Source organism: Chroicocephalus ridibundus, chromosome 6 (assembly GCF_963924245.1).
Source record: "Chroicocephalus ridibundus chromosome 6, bChrRid1.1, whole genome shotgun sequence".
In the NCBI taxonomy this organism is placed as follows: domain Eukaryota; kingdom Metazoa; phylum Chordata; class Aves; order Charadriiformes; family Laridae; genus Chroicocephalus; species Chroicocephalus ridibundus.
In genome coordinates this window covers 42,433,754-42,457,970 of record NC_086289.1, presented here as the reverse complement: position 1 = coordinate 42,457,970, position 24,217 = coordinate 42,433,754, and the positions used below count along the sequence as shown (strand labels likewise).

General features: G+C 45.6%; 1 long non-coding RNA gene across 17 annotated transcripts in view; it reads left to right on the top strand.

Moving 5' to 3' along the window:
- Positions 1 to 24,217, top strand: part of LOC134518019 (uncharacterized) — a 96,658-nt gene that overhangs the window by 44,677 nt on the left and 27,764 nt on the right. For 12 of the 17 annotated variants that reach the window (XR_010071830.1, XR_010071825.1, XR_010071823.1 and 9 more), the window contains 4 exons: positions 9,281 to 9,441; positions 10,051 to 10,178; positions 18,864 to 19,004; positions 20,269 to 20,374. This is a non-coding gene — a long non-coding RNA (uncharacterized LOC134518019). Of the gene's footprint in view, positions 1 to 9,280; positions 9,442 to 10,050; positions 10,179 to 18,863; positions 19,005 to 20,245; positions 20,375 to 24,217 lie in introns of all 17 variants that reach the window. The other 5 variants (XR_010071822.1, XR_010071820.1, XR_010071817.1 and 2 more) reach the window with 4 other exon arrangements.

Here is a 24,217-nt window from a genome sequence, read left to right as displayed (position 1 = left end):
GCAGGGAAAAGCTCTAGATAGCGCATGGTTCTGTGGCTTTTTGCTTGATTTGTCTCTGTGCTATTCTTGAACTTACCATATCTTAGATAGCCAAAGCGTTTCTTGTGTCAGTATACATAGGCATTTTTATGAGAATTGAGCCCTGCGCAGTACCTGGATCCCTTTTCTACCAAGCTTGGCTATGCAACAAGGGGTGTGAGCCCCAAAACGAGGTCTGGATATGAATTCTGCAAGTAAATTCTGTCCTCAGTACTTTCAGCTAAAAATCTTACTGTCTGCCCTTTGGATTGCGCTTTTAATAGCGGTAGTGGAAGTTCAAAACTGAATATTTTTTTACTGACCTTTATCTTTGTAATAGGCTGAATTAAGACCCACTGTTCAGGTGCCAATTGTGCTAGCCTGTTATATTGAGCCATTACTGGACGGTTTTAATAGCTTCTAAAGGACAATGTGTACAACTTAGTTCTACAAAAAACAAAGATTTTAGGATTTAAAACACTTGTAAAAAGTTCTGTTTTTTCTCTTCAAGTGGTTTGCTGGTAGTGAGAACACGTTGTTATTCTGTGCTTGCAGGGAACATCAGAAGTGTCTGAATTCTTAGATTTCCACAAAAGGCTGAACTGATAGTCATTCTGCACTGATGTCAAGAAGAGTTTGTGCTTCTGTTACTTGACTGTGAGAGCTCATCTCAAGTTATGTGAACAGATGTTTCAGATTTGAGTTCAGCCTGGCAGAAGAGAGAGAACAGTCTAGTTCTCAGCATTTTCCATCTTTCATAGTATTACCACAACCTCACGTCTCCTAGATATGCTCTCAGATACCACATCTTCTGCGGATATTTGCAGTCCCTTTTCTGCACAGGGGAAAAAAAATAATTATTTTTTTTAATTGAATTTTTCTTTACCATGAAATTGAAGTGCAAACTCCTTGAAAGGGAAGGATTCACTTTTATCCAGCCTAGTACTTCTCGTGTGGCACTGTACTGAGTGAAGTGTGTGGGTAGAGGGTCGTGAGTGTCCCAAGAGTCACAGAGGCCAGGACCTGAACATTACGTTACTGCTGGCCTTTGCTATACATACAGAGGTTTTTGCATCTATGTATGTGTCTGACTGCTTTGGAGTGAGACTTGCCATAGATACATGGCCCATCAAGGACACCACAAGTCACAGGGAAATATAATTTTGCAAGTTTTCCTAACTCTGACGCATGTGTTACTAGCATTGGCATTTCCTTTGTGAAATGACCCATAGCTACCTGAGCACATTGTATACAGTCGTTATGCTAATTAACTCTGTACTTCCCTATCAATAATCTGTAATTTCAGAGCTTCACACCTGTTTGCTTAAATGCCTTTTACTTGTTTAGTGTTTTAATGTATGGAGCTGCAACTATCTCTGTAAAACCGTAACAAACAATTAAACTACCCAATAACACAGAAGTCATCCTTTGCTTTCCACATCCTGATGCGTGTTACACAGCCAAGCAGTCCTGAGCGTAGCAGCTCGTATGTATGCAGCAAGAGGAACAACAAAAGAAACATAAAATACTGCTCAGGACACAGCTGTCAACAATTAAACTGTGTGGGGCTTTGCTAGTAGAGGTTATGAAGAAGCCCATGGAAATCTGAAACAGCTTTCAAAAGAAAGCACTGAAAATATGTGCCAGAAACCGAGGAATAGATTGCAGATGGCAAATATATGTCTCCGCAGACTGTCAGGGAACAACTTGGTTTGACAACTGGCTGTGATCTGCCATGGAGTTGTGCAGAAGCTGAACCATCAGACTGCAGAGTGGCAGCGTACAAAAACAGTTAAGCAAGATTAAGCATGCCTGATACTGACTTTTATGGTAGAATTCACCCCTATATTCAATGTCCAGATCTCACAGACTGCTAGGACATGGAGGACGCTCCATTCCTGCAAACAATGCTGTTTAATTTTTATACCTGTTTAACTTTTATGCCTGTCATCTGTAAACCCTCAGGACCTGTTTCAAGAAAGGAGAAGGTACCATGCTGTTCACCCATGAACTGGGGCACAGCAGTGAAATGGTCTGTTACAGGTTGGAGAGTGATGAGTAGTGGTACTGGAAGATGTGTCAAAGCCTCACAGCCCTTGGCGTGGTCCCTGTGGGGCTGGAGGAGATCAAGTGTGTCGTAAGCAGTGAATGAAGAGGTAAAATGTTAGGGGAGTGCTTGCAGCAGCTCTGGCCCCAGCACCCTGGCAAACTGTGTGGGGTGGCAGCGCTTGTTTTCCTGTAGAAGCAGTCTGGTCAACCATACAGCTTGGACAGAAATAAACTGACATTGTTTTGGGTTTGCACTGACCCCTGCAGCTGAGCTGCTGACTAAACATGGCCATAAACAGCATCTCGGAAGTTGTGAAAACTTGGGGACTGGAGGAAGCAAAGTCCAAGGGCTGTACGTGTTCCCTGAGGCTGCTGAAGCCAGTGTGGCAGAGCTGTCCCCATCCTCAGAACAACCTTGCCTCGGATAGGAGATCTCTCGGCAGCAAAGGAGCACAGAAGGTGTTAATTGATCGTAGGCCTTCATTTACGTGGCGGTGGGCTCAGGCCATAGGCACTATACAGTCCCTGGAAGTTTGCTTCTGCTGCAGCAGTGTTTGTAGCTTAGTCCCTTAGCTTCCCAGGGCTTTTGGCACTGCGCACCCTGGAGAGTAGCTCACCCTTTCCTTGGTTGCCCATTTTTCTCACAAAGCGTTTGCTGATGTCTATGCAATTAGTAATTTACTTGACTCTTTAACACTGCATACTAAATTTTGCCCGTGGTAGGGCAGCCCATTAACGACATAGGGTTTGAGTGAGGCTGGAAGCTTTCAGGTCCTGAGACAAGACATAGGACTTGGCCACGTTGCTGTGCTTGGGGAGAGCGTGAGGGCAGTGGGAGGTGGGGATTTGCAGGACCGCAGCAAGTAGGTCCGAAGTTGCATCCAAAATAGCTGAACTGTGAGGCTTTCTCTTGACAGAAGTGGTAAGAGAGGCCACAGACACTTCCTTTCTGTGATTCAGAAACTTGCAAATCTTCTTTGAGTCACACCTTATAAGTAAAATTAGCCTGTGCCTTGCTGTTGCCAAACCTTTTCAAAGGAAAGATATTTGTACAAAGGAATTCAGCAACAGAAATGGAATTCACTCGTGGATCAGATTACTGTTATTTCTGGCTGGAAACAGCACCAGAAATACTTGCAGGGATTTCCACTTTGCCTTTGGAAAGACATTGTGCATATTGTTGATAGAAAAAGAGCTATTTGGGAGGATAATTCATATACATTAAGAGACTGGAAGGGAGATGAGCCTCACAAGGCTGTCGCAGCCGTGAATACGAGTGTTTAGCTTTGCATTCTAACATTCAGTCACTTTTGAAATGGGGATCTTCAGCTGTTGTTGTCAAGAATGTTGTGACGTGGGCTGCAATTGCTGCTGCTCAGAAGACGTTTCCAGCCCAAAGTCTAAGCTTTCATTCAAAACGCAGCTATTTACACTGATGATGCCTCGGTGTCCTAGAGAGTTGTGTCAGACATCTTCCTGCACGTGGGGACTCTGCAGATGATACTTAATGAAGACAAATATTTTGATGATGTTTAAAACGGCGATCGTTTGTGACACTGACAAATGTGTTGTTACCTTAAAACATGAACTTACCCATCATTTGGGAGCGTCAGTCAAAAAAAAGGCTGGCGTTTAAAATACGTGCTGATTGGTGGTCTATATTTTGCAGCCAGCTTTAATTAAAGCCTCAGTCAACTTGACGATGGTCTTCTCAGGAGCAGAGACGTCGACTGAACCTGGGCTCAGAGACTGACAGCCCCACGCAGCCCAGCAAGGGGAGCAGGGAGAGTTATGGGCCCCAGCACTGAAGGCAGCGAGATGTCGTGTTCCCCTTCAGGTGCTGGGACGGAGCAGATGTCTCCAACAGCATTAGCTACCTGCGGTAGCCGAAGACAGCCATAAACTGTACACTTTTAATAAACAGATACCTGATTGCTGGTAATACACACGGATGTTGTTTAAAAAAAAGTTGTAGTTCTCTGATCGTAGCCCTAAATGCTGATAAAAATGGTAGAACAAATGGATGTCTATGGTATAATATAGAAGGATGTTCCTATTCCTGTCAAACTGAGAATTTCAAAGCAAGAGAGTATAAAAAGGTTTTACTTAAGAAAAAGCTAGGCATTCTACGTTGGAAATAGGGCTGGTTATATTACTTTACCCCAAAATAATATACTTCATATCTCTGAATGTCAAGTGAAGTCTTACAAAGCAACATGTTTTTGAGGCCATGTTGGCTCGGTTTCTTCATTCTGCTGGACGGGCTGTGCACAAAGAAATGTATCTCCAAGGAGTGAATGTTTTGGCACTTTGGAAATGCGCGTGAAAGGGGACAGCGACATATGGACTTGGCGTACCCCCGGGGATGACTGCAGGAGCCTGGGAACATTTTGTGCCTGCAGCAAGTGTAGGAAGAAGGGAGGAGGAGAAACAACCGACCAGCTGCAGTGAGCTGAATTACATGGCTGCTCATTGTATGAGGAACAGGAGGAGCCCAGCCGTGCAGGCACGTTCTTACCACAGTCGAGGTGAAGAACAGGTCTCGTACCATGCTCCTCCCTTCCACATCGGTCACAGCAGAATTGGGAGATTCTTGTGAAGAGCCATGGGCAACATCTGGACCAGAGGATGCAAATAAAATTACTGGCCAGACCAAAAGCAAGCCAGATGCTGAGGAAAGAACGGAAGAGGGACTGGTGCGGAAGCTCAACACTGTCAGCGGTCAGAGGCTTCAGGTGCAAGCAGAGGCGGGAGCACCCTGTGGCTTTTCCAAATGTATCACCATGAGGAGACGTATTTATGGATCAGAAACTCCAAATGTTGTACAGAACAATGAACTAAAAATAAAACTGTAGCAGTCTCTCACAAATTGTAGGTAAGCACATCACAGGCAGAAGGGCGTACACAGAGTACTTGCATTGAAAGCCTGCAAGAGTCTGCATGTTGCCATATACTTCACAGCAGGTCTTCCAACACATTTTCTCTCTCTGAGATAGAAACAGCAATTGCTTAGTTCTTCAGTGGTATGACTTTGCAGCTGTAATGACAATATGTTAGGAACTACAGGCCTCATTCTGGATCTTAAAGAACAGCCCCCTCAGCTTGTAAATAACATGTACAATTAAACGGAGTGTCTTTTCCTCTGCCCAAAATGTGTGACATACCCTAGTGAGGTCAATAGATTTTGTTGCACACCGTAAAAGATCTTCTGATTTATTTACAAGACGTGCTCATAGAGCCTGGACCTATTTTTTGCTCTGACACCCTGATCCGGTGTTTAGTAGGAGATGTTTTCGCTTCCTTAGTTGTTAATATTAGCATTGCCCTGTTTTGCTAGGAGCAGCAGCACAAGCCTGACATCACTTCCAGACTTACCTGCACGTAGGAGCAAGTGACATTGCAAAACTGCATCTCATGATCAGGTCCCTGCTGCTCTCTCACCCTGCAGCTGTGGACACCACATGAGAAAGTGGTGGTGGTGAAACGGAAAACTCGCCTAGGTCTAGGCAAGACCCACTGCTTGGGAAGGAAGTAGTCTTGACAATAGTATGAATGTAAATCTATACTAATTGTCTTTCAGCCTATATATTAATTAACTCTTTGTTATCGTGTGAAGAACTAATTGCATTAAATTATCCAAGAACTACAGAAATCTGATTTTTTTTTCTTCAATTTTTGCTCGACACCAGTGGACCAGAACTGCATCCCAAAAATATTAGTGAACAAAAAGTAACATCTAGAGCTAGAATATGAACCAAGTTTCTGCTTGAGAAAGAATGCGTAGCACTGAGCTAGCTGTCCTGCAGAGCAGAGGACTTGGAGTGGGAATCCCGTCTCAGGCTTGGCAGCAGGACAGCTGACGAGATTCTTCCAGCACACACCTCATGTGCGTGCTCATGGGTGTGCATCCTGCAACCTAGTCCTCCTCTCGGATTCTTGAATTCTCATTTTTGAGTGGCCCAAGTAAATGAACAAGTAGCTTTTTCCATCTCACATGACGGAGGCAAACTCAGCATTAATAATGTCTCTCTTAACTCTAGTGCACTGGAGATTCAGCGTGTAACTGACAGCGCGACTTCTCTCCTTCTGTTTCCGTATTCTCTCTCCTCATCTTCTGTCATTATCCTACATGTGTTTTTATTTGTCCATTTCTAATGTACTGTATCTTGTACGTATTTCTGCACTGGTGATGGTTAATGATGGTTCTCATGTCCTGTCATTTAAAATAACATCCTGTTTTTGTGAAATGATGTTGATTTTTAGACACACAATCTCTTTTCAAGTCTGTTCCTACCTCAGTAACTGCAGGTAAGGGCAAGAGCCCTGGCAGAGGTGTCAGACGGGCTCCCTGTGTGCGAGGTGTGCCAGCTTACCAGGGCTTTTCCTTGTGGAGCAGCGAGAAGCATGAATGGGAGCTGATTTTATGATTATTTCAGTTAAGAAAAATCAGGGATATGAATTGCTGAACTGTCATCAATTTCAGTGACTGGAGAGCTCAATTAAGCCTCTAATTTTAGTTTCATGCTAACGCTATTGTCAGCTCTTTCTGTGAAGCAGGTGATGCAGTTTTAGACATTGCTCTGCAGCTGCTTCAAGTGGATCGTCTAGTTCCTATAACCTGACACCCAGCAAGAGTATCAGGACAGCATTTGGAAATGCTTTAAAAGGCCGTGGGTTTTTTACACTGGTTTTTTACTGCCACCCTGCTATCACCCTGCTGCTGCTCCACCATGACCCACACAGGCACCAGCCCTGGTGGGGCAGTCTCACCTCAGCCATGGCCGACCCCCCATTTGGCAAAAGATAAAGATTTGCTTAACGCAATTATATTAGAGCTCACTAACTCTCAAATCTGAAACAGGGAGGCTGCCAGTTTCAAGACGCCATAGGTGAGGAAGGACGCAAGTGTCCCTTGGGCTGCAGCTACCAGTGGGTCTCAGCTGTGTGCGCCCTGGGACATGCCAGGATGGAGGGTGTCAGAGCAAAGGACAGCAACAGGTTCAGCTCTGTCGCGCTCCTGCCACTGGTGCGGTCCCAGTGCAGCCCGGTGCTCTTCTGGGCGTAACGTGCTTTGCTCCAGGTTGCAGCACAGCCACGGCAGCACACGAGCCCAGGTTTTCAGACTTCAAAGATTGATTGCATTGAAATTCTGCTGACAGAGACCAGCTGAGCTTTATTTGCAGAGAAATGTTACTCTCCAGTGAATTTGCAGGTAGGAACACAGCATCATGTTAACAGTGGGTTTGGCTTCTTTTCAGCCATCTCGAAGGATGCATGCACAGGCCAGAAGATGACAGGAACGCTGTAACAGGTTTTCCACAAAGAAAACCAAACTTTCTGAAGCTTCAAAAATCTCTGCTGGCTTGTGCTGTTTCTGAGATATATCCAAGATAGTGGCCATGTATGAGTCCTTACAGCTCCTCTTGAAGGTCTGAAGGCTTTGTTTCCAGGAGAAAAGCCTATCTGAGCATTATTTATGCTGGACTGAACTTCAAACAAAATTGCTGCTAGGAACTGACAGCAGGCTATGTATGACAGCTAGTGGTATGTAACACAGCCCTGTCAACGGTGGATAATCCCCCATCTTTAAATATACTTTCTATTTATGTTGGCAGTGTACAGACTTCTAGGGATTTTACCAGTTATCCCAGACATAACACTTCAAAAGCGCCACCGAGGAAACATCTATGCAAATCTCTTTCTATTTCAAAACTTCTTAACTAAATAATATGAGTGGGCAAATATGTTGCAGCCTATTGGGGCTTAAAGTAGAAAAATGTTCAAAAATAAAAGGAAAATATTTGGAGAGTATTTTTTTACTATGACACGGTCCTGGAAATTGTATCAACTGAGGGGATATACCAATTGATCTTGCAGCTTAATTTTCCCCAGTTAGTTTATTTTTCATGTTTATCAGAATTCCAAGGCACCAAACCAAAACGCTTCCTAACGTTTCTCTTGAACTGATAGTTTAGTTGCCAACGAATAGTCAACACTTTGACAAAAAACATCACCGTATTTTCATTTAAGTATTACAAGCGGGCTGTATGACAAGATGTCTGCGGGAGGAGCTGACAGCCTGCACCCTGCCCCTGCTCGTGGAGCTGCTGCTGGCCTTGGGACCCCTGCTCGGGGCCGGGGGGTGCCAAAAAGAGACCACGATCTCCGCTGCTGCTTGGGGGGCTGCTGAAAGCAGCACCTGAGTGCAGCCCCTATGCAGCCAGAGAGCGGGACCTGATAAGCCCTGCCGAGGGCAGGATTTTCCATCTGGTGAACAATGGCATTCTGCGCTCTGCAGCCTTGGCTTGCTAAATATACTGCGCGTTGGAAGTGACCCGGTGGGATCGCTATCCATCACTGGCCCTGCCTATATTAAGAGGATTTTTTTTCTAATACATCTGCACTGTGACCTTGATTCATGCTAGCAGGGTGCTAAGAAGGTAACTCACTCACTGTAGGCAAATTTTCCTGTGTCGTTAAGATCCATAGGGCTGCTAATTTCCTTTCTTGGGTGTTGATCAGCCTATTGTAACAGAAGTCCTTGTGCAGCACAGGGCACCCTCCACTCACAGCTGCAGTCAAGTCATCCCACCAGTTGAGTAGCCTTAAGCGCGTTCCGACAGGGCTTGCAAAGGTTCACAGAGGTCTGCACCAACACCGTTGTATTCACACATTCCTTGGATTTGGCCTCAAGTTCTTCTGGTTCTGGCGCTGCTACCCAAACACGCTGGAGAGCCGCATCTGTACAAACACCGGCAGCGGAGTGTCAGGTTTCCTCCTCTTCCTCACAGTTGTTTGCAGAAGGCAGCTAATGGTGTTAGTGGAGTCAGATGTTTTGTGAGTTTGGGGAAAGAGAGACCTGGTATTATACCCCCTCGGTTCTGTAACTGTATATTGGACACTGTTTAGAATTTCTGTTGTTTGTGTTCTAAAGAAATTACCTTGAAATGAAATTATAGGTTAATGAAATCAATTATCTGTCTGATGAGACATGTATATAGTTTCCATTTGTTTTCATGGCAAAAACAAAGAAAATTTAACTTTTTTTATTTTTTTTTTGTGTGAATAAAACTCCAAACAAGAGTCAGGAATGTCTTCTTTCTTTAAGTGAAACATTTCAACATTCCCAGAGTCAATAGAGTTCAGTTTGTTGAACCAGCTTCAAAGTCAATTTCCACTTCAAGTCTTTTCCCTCTTAAAATGCATTTTTCAGCTAACACCTCAGGAACCTAAATCTCTCCAAGTGTCGGGCTCCCCAGGGAGAGGTCAGCAGCTCCCAGGGTGCGTTGAGCAGATTGGACATCGAGACATCTGCGTTGCGTTAGGGGAAACATGATCTTCCTGGAGGCTCCGCAGCTCTAACACAGCCTACAAGTAAGGAGATAGAGCGTAACGTTTGCTTGAACCGACACATAACAGAGCATTTCAGAATCAAGAGAAAAACATACAGTGAAATAAGTTGCTTCCATTTTCTCAGCAAAAAGATGAGCCTTTTCAGGAAAAAAAAAAAAAAAAAGATGTTTCTTCACACCATTTTGTAGAAACTGTTGAGGGTTCTGGGTCGCTCAGTAACAGCAGGGTGGCTGCTGGTGACCGTACCAGAAAGTTATGGTGGAGACTTCCTTGGGTTTTAACATCTGAATCTAGGGATCTGGCTTTCTCTTATGCTGACTGGTGCGATCACCACAGGCCTGGCTGGAGTTAATTGAATTAAATGGGAAGCTTGCCAGAGACTCCAGTTATCTCGGTTCAGTCATTAGCACAAAAGCAGTGTAAGGATTAGCTGTTGTTTGCTGTCTCAGGTGTTAGTGGTGATACCAGCCAACAAGCGAAGGTCTCATCAGAAGCAGTACATTCTGAAATAGACAGCAGCCTTTCTGACTGATACGTATCAATTTTTTAAAATGCAAGCATTCCTCATTGGAATACTTTTATTCCTCACTTTCAATAGTTTAATGTGTTTCATATCTTCTCTCTTTTCAGCTGGCAATCTTCACTTGCATTTTGCAAACCTGTGAAACAGATTTGCTCCTCTTCCTGACTGACAACGTTTTTGAAAGGCGCATTTTCCAACCCTTCGTGGCTGGCTTCGCTGGGCCCTTTGGAGAGCGGTGAGCGATGCGGGTGGTTAGTGATACAGCTCCCAGGCTGAGTCACTGGTCGTGAGCGTTTGCCGGTGTCGCATGAACTTTGCAGGGAGGGGAGGAAGGGGTTGGGCTTTTTAATTCTGGGGGATATTGCTTTGACAAATAATGAACAACAGATTTAACTACTACAGGAAGAGTGGGGTTTTGCTGTTTTGTATTCTAGATGAGAAATTCTGGTCTGAAAGTCTGTACAATTACTGGGGAAGCAATGGGAAAAGTAACATCCTTGAGGGCCCCAAGAGACCCTTTAGGAAATCAAGGCAGACTTAATGTTCCTTAAATACTTCTTAAACAAGGGGGAGGGAAAAAACCAAACTTGTTCCTTCTCCTGTTCCCCAGCTTTTCAGACTTTTGTTCTGTTTTATAAATAAGTAAAACAAGAAATAAAGCAAATTTGTGAAGGATCCCTTTGTGAAAGGCTTTTCCCCTCGCACAGAGAAACCTGTCCTGGAGGGCTGCATGTGCCCCCGCAGGGTCCCAGAGAGCAGAGAGTCGGCCATGGCACCCGTGTCCCATCCACAGTGGCGCCCACTCTCTGGATCCCACCTGCAGCGGTACCCACTCTCTGTGGCCCACCTGGAAGTGAAGCACAGCTGCATTTTTGGGCTTGGGAACAGTAATTAATAAGCAGAACCAATGACAACAGTACTGCATGAACTGCTGAACTCAAACATTTCCCCCGTCCAGGATTTATGGGGGTGTGATTGCAGCTGGGCTGTAAACAGAGGTTTGGGAAGTGCTTCAGAAGCAGACGAGCCATCCCCACAGCTGGAGCAGTTTCTAGTCCTGCTGGATGTCACCCCATAAAGTCCCTCTCAGTGAGACTGAGCCCTGCGTCTTTTTGATAGTAAAATCCTGCCAAGAGCCAGAGAAGCTGTGGCCCCCGTGCACCAAAGCTTGGTCCCTGCTGGGCTTGGCCTGCAGTGGGTGAGAATAGCCAGGGGTGGTTCCGCATCAAACCCTCAACCTAGGTTTCTTAATGTATTCATTCTTCCATAAACCACTTCTTAAAAGGCAGTACTCTGTGCAACAGGCTTTGCAGTTACGCTGTGAGTCCATGATTTGCAATAATAACCTCAATGCGTTCTGAATGTTGTGAAGGGCCCTTTGCTTTAGGGAGTCATTTTAAACTTTTTTTGAGGGGCCTTTAAAAATTTCTGAACTTTCCAACTAAATTCTTGTGATTGAATATTTATTGTTGAACTCAGCATGAAATATAGAACAAAGCCTAAATCCAGGGATGCTGTTGACTTTAGCAGTAAACACTGACAGGATTTTTAATATATACTGTATTTTAGTGGTGAATGCTTAAAATTCTTCTTGTGTTTCGTGTCCTCAGCTATTTCTCTCTCTACTGTGGTTAGTCCTAGATTCTGCATTGGAATGAGAACATACAGAGATCTAAGACTTATGATAAGCTTAGCCTAGATTGGTCTAATACATGTTTTGGAGGAAAGTATAGATATTTTCTGTCAATACCACAGTTTTTTCTCTTTTGCCCTTTAATATGCAGTTCCATCTGCATGTTAAAAACGGGTAAAGACCAGAACAGCCAGTGAAATAAGTCTAGCAAATGCAGTAGACAAAGGAACTTGTTGCTGGTTCTACTCCGTGCTACACCGCTCTGCAAAGGCCGTCGCTGGCTCAGCCACCAGCACGGCGTGCAGTGTCCTGCAGCAGGCTGCTGGCGCGGTCGGGAGCTGCGGCTGCAGTGGCAATGCTCTGACGTGTCGGGCTGGGTTACACCATCCTGTGAGCCCCAGAGGTAAAGCCACCCCGGGGCATGAGCCTACAGAGAGCTTCTGCTTGGGTCCTTTCCACACCGGATCGGATCGGTGCGCCAGATTGACTCTGTGCCAAAAAACTTGTGAGAGGCTGAAGCTCGGGGGTGTCCATGGGATGGCAGATGGGCTTTGCTCTTGTGGGAGCCTTCTTGTTATGGAGTGCAGACACCATAGACCGAGCCAGCCTGTTTGGTCACAGCCTCTGTTATGGACCTCTCATGTGCAGGAGGAATGGCTGCCTCTTTCATTAGTGCTTGCAAGACTTTAACATGACTCGACTCTCATCTAGTTAGAGCCTGCCTGTCCAAGATCACTAATTTCAGTCCATTCTGTCATTGGAAAATTGTTCATTCTCATGGATAAGTCAGAATTAATGTTCTGTGGCAGTGGGAATAGGGTTCAGAACAGGGTCAGTGTGGCGTCAACTGACAGCCTAAGGCTACGGGCCTTGACCTGGGGTCCAGCCTGCCAGGGCTACTACAGTTTCCAAGGCACAGTTGTTAATTTCTTATATACTCCAGAGTATTATCAAGAAATATAAATATACAGGACTTAGGCAAATCCAAAAATCCACAAAATGCCTTTTATACTTTTTTTACAAAAAAGTACTTTTGTGACTTTGTACTGTTTTACAAAGTCACATAGATGTTTCTTTCATGTAAAGTATCCTTGGTGTTTTGCTGATTCCAAGGAGAAATGCATTTGACGCGGTCACTGCAGTAACTAGTAAATAAAATTATAACTGCTTAGTGAAAGAAAAAACAGACTGTAATGATATAAGGGTAGAGCTGGTTACAAAAAATAGTCTTCATTAGAGTCAAAATGAGACAGATGTGAAACATTATGCTAGTATTTCCTCAAGGGTAGCACTTAAGTAGTTCTTTGCTTACAGAAATGTATCACAGAAGGTTTGTATCAAAGTAATGTTAGCCTAAGTTATTTGTGTAAGAGATGATAACCATCTCCTTTTGGAATTTCACAGATAGGCTTATCAGATATGAGAAATATGGCACAGAAGTAACGAGAGCCTTCAAAAGATGCTCTTTGTCCCCAGGCCTTTCTCTGGAGAACATAATGTCCTGAGGGGACACTGAAACAACAGTTGTCTGTATTAAGTAAAAAAGCAGATACGTTCAAATTACGGTATTAGAGAAGGTGCACAGCTCACCGTGGTGTGCCTTGTGACCAGCACGTTACAATGGGTAACGAACTGACACCTGAAGGCTCCAGGTCGACGTTAAGGCACTTTCCAGCCGGACTCACAGCACTCCTGCATTTGCCGTAGTGTCGGTGCAGCCTTTGGCTGCACGCATGCGCTGTGTGTGGACCCCTCAGTCATGCTGGTGTGACTCTATCCCTGGGTTTCCTTACATTAAAGCTACAGCACAAGCGCGTGGATGCCTGCATCTCCTCCTGAAGTGGCAACCGAATGTGGCTGGTGTCTTGGACACTCTCCGAGAGGAGGGTGATGGTTGCAGGGACATAAAGGACTGGCAGCACATGAGCATGGGAACTGCAAAGTCCTGCGTCCCCAAAACCTCTCTGCTCCCTCTCCTGAACTGGGTATGTTGTGGATTCTCCTGGTCCTTGGGCCAGCCGTACCGGACTCCTTTCTCAGCTCTGCTTTCCTCCGCACCTGAGGCAAGAAGCCCAAGTAGTGCCTGTGGGGAATTCAAGGATCGAGCTGTCCAGGAGTGAAAGGAAGTTAAAGAAAATGTCTCTGTTTCTCTAGCTCGCCCTTTGAGCAAGTGTCAGAAAGAAAAGGGGCAAGTAAAGCATTCTGCATTGCACCGGGGTCACTTTCAGATGAACACTGGCCATAAAAATGATTGTTATTTAAAGAACTGTGCAAAGTTGAACTAGTTAACTGAAGACCTGTTTTGTAAATTGATTTCACTAAACTGGTTCAAAAGCCTCATCAAATCTTGCCCTGAGTTAATATGGAGCTGTCTCAGGAATATTAGATTATGCTCACTGAGAATAACTTTAAGCTAAAGTCATTACCTGGTCTAAATATATCTATGCTAGGCTTTATGTCAATTGAATAGTTAGCTTTAGTTTAAGAACCAGTGATTGGTACAACTTGTGGCCAAAGGCTATGATCTGTCTGTGGGCAGAGAGAGATGTTATGGTTTCATTTCATGAAGTCTGATGATTTCCATCAATGAATCTGAGATACAAAAAAAGCCACTAAAGAACACTCCAGAACAGTGACCTCTCACACAAATGATGTCCCAAAAAATCCTGTTGGGATTTCTGTCCCAAAGGGTTCCAGCTCTTTCTAGCTATGCTGTTTTGTTTTAATACTGTCCTGTGACATCCATGCATTTTAACAATGAAGGTGTCAGCGGGGATTAAAACACCTGCTTTTATTTCTGAGGAAGAAATCAGTGGGCAAGAAGGCAGGACTGGATTTCAGAGGAGTGAAGAGGCCCTCAGAGACTGATGGAGGTGTTTTGGAGATAAAGGAGAAGTCACAATGTCCTGGAGATACCATAGAAGAAGGTGCCAGAGGATGCCCCTAACTTTCCAAAACTTGCTGTGTTTGCATTTGTTCCACTGACACAACTGTAGGCTACAAGGAGAGCCGAAGTGTGTTGGCGGGGGAGTTTTGGAAAAAAATGGCTTATATCAGACGTTCAGACTGCACAGTAATTAAACTGTAACAGTAAAGGAGTTAAGAAAAGCTGAAGTTTAGTAGCTGTTTCCTTTCAGCAGACATGTATCTTCAGGTTAAGCCACTGCGTTGGCATCCAAAAAAAGCTTTCCAGCAACCTCACTTATGTAGCATGGATAACCTTTCTGTGCCTGCTCCCTTATATAAAACACAAACTTCTCTTCTCCTAAGCAGACTTGTTTCGTTCTAGAACTGCCTCTTAGGGTACAAAAATCTTGCCTGTCACCATGAGTGCTGCTGCAGTGCAAATAACAACGGGAATGTCCAGCCATGCTGGCAATGCAGTACTTGCCAACACAGAGGGTGAAGGGAGGACATTTACCTGACTTCAGAGCCTGGTTTTCAGTGTTTCTCTGAAGAACATTCTTAGAAGCCATGAAGAACATTCTTAGAAGCCAAGGAGAAACCTCATGCTCCAAAAGCACCTATTAATATGTAATAACCAAATTATTTCTTCTTTTTAAATTTTAGTGCAAAAGAGTATAAATTTTGTACATCAATGCAAATGCATTAAAAGCGCTAGACTAGAAGTACCAATCCATGATTCTTTTAGGCTTTAAAATAGAAATTCAGTGAGTTTTATTTGAATTTCTATTCCAAGTCTTTTCTGAATTCTGTAGAAGTTTCCCACAGAAGGGCTTTGTTTTCATCTGTAGTGCCTGGTTTTGCCTGGTTTTCCCCGAGAGCACAGTGAAGGAGATGGTTAGGTATGCCATCATACTGAGTTGGTCATGTTAGCAAATTCTTTTCTAAGAAGAGGTGGCAGATTGTTCAGCGAGCTGAAGTAATCCAGTTGGCAGGAGAGTGACTTAATTCAATAAGCAGAATTTTAAAAACACTGTGGTTCTTTGTTTAACAGCCAGATTCTACAAAATTAGCTCCAGCTCTGAAATAATTTCTCTCCCCGCCCTCCCCATACTATCCCCCTTCTGTCCTGCATGTCACTCCCTCTCCTTGCTGCCTTATTTTGTCTGGGACTGATCCGCGCTGGAGTGGTTCTGCACGTTCCCTGTGTCAATCTGCTCGGCCCCGAGTCGGGTCAAGGCACCTGCGCTCTCAATGGAAGCTCAGGGAGCCAGGTGGCTGAAGAGAACGCCGGCATCTCGCTGCCTGATACTCCTGTCCCTCTCTGCCTGCCCTGTGCAGTAATTCACTTTGCTCTGAAGGGAGTGCCAGGTGTCTAAAATAAATCCTCGTCAGGAATGTGTGACTTGTGCAGGCAGATGACAGAGCTCCATCTAAATCTATCTATAGGCAGGGCTGGGCAGGGAGGACCTGTGTCCCTTCAGCGCTGGGAAGGAAGAGCTTATACCCACAGCACCCTGCTGGATTTTACACAGGGGACCTTTTGTAAAGCCTTGAGTTCAATTATCACAAGCAAGGAGCACACTTTGACCTGTTGTTGCTGTCATACTGTGAGCACCAGCAACCAACAAACCCAGGGGACATTAAAAACACTCAGGACCTGCAGACACTCAATACTTGGTCAATACAGGTCAATACTTGGACCAGTATTGTTTAATGTATTCATCAATGACCTGGACGAGGCGACAGAGTGTATCCTCAGCAAGTTCACTGATGATACCAAACTGAGTGGGGTGGCTGACACCCCAGAGGGCCGTGCTGCCATCCAGCGTGACCTGGACAGGCTGGAGAGCTGGGCAGAGAAGAACCTAATGAGGTTCAACAAGGACAAGTGTAGGGTCCTACACCTGGGGAGGAAGAATGTCAGGCACCAGTATAGGTTAGGGGTGGACCTGCTGGAAAGCAGCTCTGAAGAAAAGGATCTGGGGGTCTTGGTAGACCCTAAATTATCCATGAGCCAGCAATGTGCCCTTGTCGCCAAGAAGGCCAACGGAATTCTGGGCTGCATAGGGAAGAGTGTGGCCAGCAGGTCAAGGGAGGTCATTCTCCCCCTCTAGTCTGCACTGGTGAGGTCACAACTGGAATACTGTGTCCAGCTCTGGGCTCCCCAGAGAGACAGGGAACTACTGGAGCGAGTCCAGCGTAGGGCAACAAAGATGACTGAGGGACTGGAGCATCTCCCTTATGAGGAAAGGGTGAGAGAGCTGGGACTCTTTAGCCTGGAGAAGAGAAGGCTGAGGGGAGGCCTTGTTAACGTTTACAAGTATCTAAAGGGTGGGTTTAAGGAGGATGGAGCCAGACTGTTTTCAGTGGTTCCCAGTAACAGGACGAGGGGTAACGGGCACAAGCTGGAACATAGGAAGTTCCAATCAAATATGAGAAAAAACTTCTTTACGGTGAGGGTGACAGAGCACTGGAACAGGCTGCCCAGGGAGGTTGTGGGTCCCCTTCTCTGGAGACTTTCAAGACCCGCCTGGATACAGTCCTGAGTAATGTGCTCTGGGCAATCCTGCTTTAGCAGGGGAGTTGGACTAGATGATCTCTAGAGGTCCCTTCCAACTCTGAAAATTCCATGATTCCATGATTCCATGAAACACCTTTGCAAGGAAAGAGAAACTCTCTGTGCTGCGGTCCTAAGCCTGCTATACTGCTGCTCCTCACTCCCAGGAAAATGCCTTGTTCCCTTATCTTTTTCTGATCTCTTTTTTTTCCTTTCTTGTCTATTGAGATGGATGAGAACACGGGTTACCTACCCGCTGCTGCTGGCAGTTACTGGTAGGGGTAGGGTGGCGCTGCCACTGCTCATAGCTGCTTCTTAACCTTTTCTCTCTCTTTTTTTTTTTTTGGTCTTTCCAGAGTGCTGTTTGTTTATGCATCAACCAGGTTCCAGGTTGTTCATTTCGTATCAGCAGCAGCCCTGGAGCTTTTTTCCAAAGATATTTATTTTCCTTCTCCTTGCCTGTGCTCCTCTTCATACCTTTCCTACTTTGAGAAAAGCATCACTGTTGGTTAGTGGATTCCTCTTTAGTGGGGAATATCACTTTGATCTGGATGACTTGAAACCATGCAAAGTTTGCTCTAAAGCATGTCCTGCAGGGAAAGGGCACTGAGACTATTGATCACAGCTGGCATAGCCTGAGTCTCCTGGGCAGTTTCCCTCCACAGTGCTCTGCTGGCTTTCCTTTCCTGCAGCCTGCGTCCTGCAGCAACAGCTGGGAAGACAAGAGATGGTGAAGGAAGGTAGGGTACAAACTACGATTCCATACTGGTTGTCCCTGCAGGACATCAGCTGTCTGCTCCAGGTCTTCAGTGCAAACCTGCCCACAAGCTGCTGTTGGAGGAGCATCCCAGGACAGCGCTGGGGAAGGTGGGGGAACAATGCAGACCCCCACGCTGTCTGGGAAGGGAGATGGCTCCGGGACTGCTCCCACAGCTGTTCTTCCTCTGAATTCACCTCTTTTTCTTGCTCTTCCCACCTCAGTGGAAAGCAGAAAGGGATCAGGACAAACAGAAGGGAATCTTCGTGGCGCTGCCTGCGCTCTCAAGGATGGCACGGGAAAGCGACCTGTGCATCGCCGCCGTATGTGAGTTCACAAACCAGGAGAGCTGGAGGAAATGAAAAATGTTCTGCCCGGATCAGATTCCTTCTGAGGAGAACTGGAGGAAGCAGGGTGAATGGTCAGGCCCAGGGCAGGAGTGGTCCACCAGCAAGAGGCAGAGCTAGAGCAAAGCATCCCATGCCCTGCAGCAGCCTTGGTCCCTTCCCTGAGTGCATCTCAGCTGCTCTGTCCTTTCAGAGAGGAGGCAGCCAGTCAGGCTCAGAGTCCCATCGGAAGGGATTTTTGTTCAGATTGACTAATGCAAACCCATGCTCCTGAAGGTCATATTAATGGAAAATACCAATTTTCCCATTAGCCCATGTTTCAAATCGTGTAGAGTCAGATGTTCAGAACTAACACTGGCTTTACAATGAGAAGTATGTGACTGTCTTATTTATGTGGTGCCACGTTTTACCACCCTTTTTACTGAGTGAGCCATTTTCCTGGCTGAATGTGGTACTTGACTGCGAGTACGGCACAGAGCTTGGCTGCTGGAGGACCAAGGTACGCAGCAAGTATTGCTCCTCTCTCGGTTTTGCAATTGTGCTGTTATGATTTGCATCTGTCATCCACAAATCCTTTGCTTTCTTTTTCAAATGTACCTTCATAATCTTAAACAAGCACAGCTGTGACTGAAATTCTAAGCAAAATTGCACTACAAACGTTACCCCTTTCCTTCTTTTCTACTACCTCCATTTGATTTATCATTTGCTTCCTATTTCAGGTCTGCTGTTTTCTGGTTGGAGTATTTTTAATAGTCTGCATTATTAAATGGAAAACAAACTACAGGCATGGCCATTAATTCTTCTTGGGAAAGGACAGCCTGCCTTCTTCAAGCACCCAGACCTGCTGCAGAATATGCGAGGTAAAAATAGAAAGCAGAGTACTAAAACAAAGAGGGAGTAAAGATTAACACAGGGGACTTAGTGGCCTAAATATAGACAGTTCTGCCCCTCTCCAGTGACTTACAGTAACAGAGAATATTCTGCAGGCAGCACAATTTGGCCAATACCCAAAATATAGCACAGAGATCTGACAGTAGGGATTGCAGCTATAAAATGTGGCATTCTCTTTGGCACAGCTGTCATATTATACTAAGCCAGTTACTTCCCTTTAATCCTAATTAATACTCTCTCTTTCCACTCTGAGCCAGATTCTCTGGTCAGGAGTAATTCCGGGGGGTCTGCTGCTGCTCTCCCCTCAGGAGCCTGCTGTCTTCAGGCAGCCTGGCAGCCTGTTCCTTTGTGCTCCTTCCATGGAGGAGCCACTGAAATCATGAATGAAACGTTACTGTTATTAAAGAGAGCTCTTGGCATCCACCCCAGCAGCAGAAATCAACATATCATTCATTAAAGATATCCATACTTACACAGGGAACGCATGCTTGCTGGATGGTGGCAGTTCAGGGTTGCCATCAGAAGGAGAGGGAGAGGGAGAGGGAGAGGGAGAGGGAGAGGGAGAGGGAGAGGGAGAGGGAGAGGGAGAGGGAGAGGGAGAGGGAGAGGGAGAGGGAGAGGGAGAGGGAGAGGGAGAGGGAGAGGGAGAGGGAGAGGGAGAGGGAGAGGGAGAGGGAGAGGGAGAGGTTCGCCTCCGCTAAATACAGACTCCTGCCCTGCCTGCCAAAACCATCCCAGCCCCTGGGTGCTTGCCCCAAGCCTGAGGGTGCTTGCCCATCTCCCACACAGCCTGGGAGAGATGCCACCAGACCTCTTCCAGCTTGGGCTACTTTTCGACCCCAAACCACTAAGTAATATACAAAATGCATATATTTTGTGGGAGGGAGGTATGCAAGCTGAGATCTAGTATCTAGATGCCGTGCTCTTTAGGGTAGCACTGATACTCACAGATAGTATTTTATTCCCTGCATTTTTCAAATTGTGTGATTTACTATAGCTTGCAAATACACCCAGTAACCAAAAGCTATTAAAATGTAGCTGATTTTAAAGGACGTGTCTTTAACAAATGCTATATATATACGTTCTCTAAATATTGCTAATGTTATACCATATATTTTATAGTTTTAGACCGCTAGTAATGGGGACAAACAACATGTTTGTAGTCTGAGAATACTGAAATAGTTCAGTCTCTTTTTTTTTCTAATTATAGAATTTCATGTTTACTCAAAATAGATCTCCATGTGCATGTTATGAAATATTTCATTCCAAACACAAGTACAAGATAAATGCAGTTGGAGCGGATCTTGACTTGCATCAAGAAATCAAAGCAGGCGTGAAGGTACGAGAGTACTGTATGTCAAACAGCAGTTCTTTAAACATGCAGAAAGGACTGATTAAAAGATGATGTGTTTTCACTTCAATAGAGAAAACTGTTGATGTGTGCATATGGTGGACAGTGATAATAGAAATAATTAGAATTAACACACTTATTTCTTAAAGAACATGTATTTCTGTGGAAGGGTACCAGTGCAGGATAATGTTGTGTGTGACACTGAGCAGTGTGTGGTCCATGGCTGGGTGATGTCTTCTGCCCACAGCTTGTAGCCATACCCAAGCAGGGCACTGTTCACAGCCGGCAAGTGTGCTGCATCGTGTGTTACTGTCACTCAGGGGATGCTCCATCTCACACAACCTAGCTCAGCCAGGGTTTTCCCATCCCACTCACTGCAGGAGAGGGCTGGTGATTCTTCATGACGCTGCAAAAGGGTGCTGGGCAGCCTGCAAATGTCCGTTTTGCCTGTGCTCCCTGCCAGAGCCAGGCAGCAGAAGCGAGGGAGAAGGGAAGCTGGCTGCAGCAGTGTGTGGCAGGCTGCAAGTTACCAATGAATGAGGAGGGTCCGGTTTATTGAGCGTTCCTGAAGCTGCCCTCCTCCTACCAACAGTTGAAAGTCTTCAGCACTGCCCCCAGCCCAGGAGCACCTGGTCCTTTTCCTTGGAGCTTGCCTGTTGACAAAAACACCTTGAAAACGTCTCATTCAGTCTCAGGCTCTCTCACCTGCAGCCCCATTATGGACCCCAGCAGTTCTGGCTCATCCGTCGTCTATCTTGGTACCCAAGGATCTTCCCAGCCCATGCAAAGTGCACAGCTTTGTGGCTAGTAAGTTTTGTGCAGCAGCAGCATCTCTTACTGTGACTATTGCGTGGGGCAAGATGGGTCAACCATATGTTGGTAGCTGTGGCATTATGCAAATTTTTTGTCTATGAAAGGTACCTAATTAAGTCATGTTCCTTAAATGTCTCAAATGAGGTTTCTCAGAAGTTGTCTTTGAGCTGGTGCTCGCTGCTGTTCGCAGCACATGCCCAGGGAGCAGCTTAGCTGCATGCGCTGCTGAGCAGCCCAGCTGATGGCTGCGTGCAAAAGGAGCATGAGGGAGGCACAGCTCTGAAGTGCCACGATTCCTGGTGTCTGCGACTTCTAGGGGGGATATCTGGGGAGGACCTTCTCTCAGGAGAACCACACTTTACCGGGTGAGCAGGAAAAACCATCTCCACTTCAGCTGTCAGCCAAGGAGCAGCAAATCAGTAAGTTGAATAACAAACCCCCAAAACTAGGGCTTTTCTGAGTTCTAGAAGAGTATGAAACCAGCACTGCTCAGCTAACTGCAGTGTGCATCTCACTGTGTAAGTCAGCACCGATGGCTGAGAAATGGAAGTGCGTAGATGTAGCTAAGCCTTTTAAAAGGCTTCAGAGGTAATGCATTGATCTGCTGATTAACGTCAAGCTTTTTTACCAAACAACCTCTTGGGAACTGCATTTGTGTAATTTTTGTTTCTGTTCCTTTATGGTCTGCAAAATGTTGGGAATAGCAAATACTTTCCAGAAGACTGGAAGCGTTTTTGAGGTCTGATGCCTCTACTGGAAATCTTTGAAATAGTCTGCAAGAATGTGGTTAAAGTGATAAGGTCAGCCCCGAGTACTTCAGTTGCCTTCCCCTGAGGACAGCTCTTGGAGACACTGTTGGGCTGGTTGAACCTCAGACAAATTTTACATCCCTATGTCTTTGACAGCGTCTAAAGCTCAAGGCAGCCCGTGTTCCCCAAAGAGCTCGATAGAGAGGAGTCACTTTCATCATCTTGATTTGTGCAACATTTTTCCAGTAGAGGTGCAGATCCTTGTGCAATAATGACAGCTTGCAAAAGTTACTTTTTGTGGAAGCTCTAGAAATAATCAACAGATCTCAGTATTCTGGGAGGAGGAAGGAGCCATGCACTGCTACACCTTATCTTGATGTGCTTTTATTTAGTAAATGCCCCAAAGGACATCCTTGAGCTTTTCCCGTCATTTTGCCTCTGACAGCTACTACAAAAGCAGCAAATGCATCTAGCAAGCATCCGAATGCCCTGAAAACCCGCACGTTTTATCTTCAACTCAAATCTGGAGCAACTGTAGTGAATAAATTCTGGTTTTCTACATTGATCAGGTCTGTAGCAGATGATTACTTTGCCCACTACAGCCTTAATGACTGCACCCAGCAGTCAGAGAGAAGAGCAGCAACAGTAGGTTTGGATGACAACAAGTAATGTTTGTTCAGCACGGCCACATAGGTACGTAGCCAGGTAGCCAGCATTAGTCATCTGGAGCACACAGAAAGCCTTGTGAAGCTTCACAGGAGAGCTGTTGATGTTCCCTGTTCTTCAGAGTCCCTCAGCAGCATCCCCAAAGATAACACGGTGAAAGGAGTAGTTTAATTCTTGGGCAGTAGCATGTTGTCACCAAAGAGCAGATTTCTTCCAGCCTTGAATCTGCTCTTCCATTTTCTGTCTGTAAGCCAACAGTAGCTACCACCTCTCTGTGCTCTGCCCTTGCTGCACTGCTGAGGGACTTTATCCCAGCCTGCACTTCACTCCCATTGTTCCCTGGAAGCACACATCTGCCCGGATTTTATCACTCCGATCATTATCAGTCCTTGCCGGAAGCTGCATTCCTTTAGGATAAAGCTTTAGAAGGGCTTTTGTGGGGTCTATCAATGAGGCAAACAGCTCTGAGAGCCCCAAGAGCAGCTGTGCTGAGGTAGGGACTACTTTCCTTTTCTTCACCAGTTTGTGAGGCCATTTGGCAGCTTCTTTTTCATTAATTCTTGCAAAAGCTTCGCTTCCTTTCCCGAGCAGGATGGCACAAGAGTTTGAGCTAAATCTTTAAATGGGGTATGGAGTTTTGCTGGCATTTATATATTTTAAAGACAGTTTTAACTCTCCGGCTGGGGCGGAGCGCCACGTTGGGGATGGGTGTGACATGGGACAAGTGACAGCTGAATGGGGCAAGGCTTTCTGGCAGCAGGCACGGCAGAGGTGGTACTGCTGCCTTTCTGGAGGAGCAGCAGGGAGGAGCAGGTAGAGTCCCACATCCCCCACCCAGAGCCCCCAGGGGATGAAGTCCATGTGGAAAAGATTTGTGCCCAGTTACAGTCCAGTGTGCAATGGGAAGTGGAGCTCAGCTGGGAAGTGGAGCTCAGCTCTCGGCGAGTGCTGCCAGGTGCAGGGTGCAGAGCTCGGCTTTTCTCTTCCCGGGTCACCTGCAGCAGCCGAAGCGCTCCCCTGTGCAGCTGCACTGGGGTTTGGCAGTAAATGCACTTGCATTACATTACCATTACTTTCTGAAGTACATTTGTCAGCATTCATGTTTTCCTTAACCAAAATGCGTCCATTTCAGCATGGACCTGCCCATTCACGTGCATCTGTACACATATATCCAGCCACCACTGCCACCAAATTTGTGTTCGTGTAATGATTGTTGTCCAGAGTCTGGAAATACTTGTGCGCATTCAGAGTCCTTTGCAGGAAGGGAATCCTGTGCCATGCAAACTCTGCATAACCTTTGTAGCATCTGGAGCAACGGTAAAGATTTTGGGATGGGGGACTCACCGCATTGTTATTTACTGGTATTGCATTCCTGAGAGGACAAACCAGGGCCTTGTTGTGCTAGGTTCTGCAATCTAAAAAAGCCTTTGCTTTGATGAATTCATAGCCTAAGTGGCATTGTTCTGTTCTCGATTACAAGTTGTTTTTCAGAAACAAGTCCAGTTTATTAAATTAAAATCTCTCCTAAAATAGAAATTTTATTTCTAGCAAAATTCCTCTGGGCTTCCATTCTTAGTAAAAAAAAAAATATTTACTACTGTAG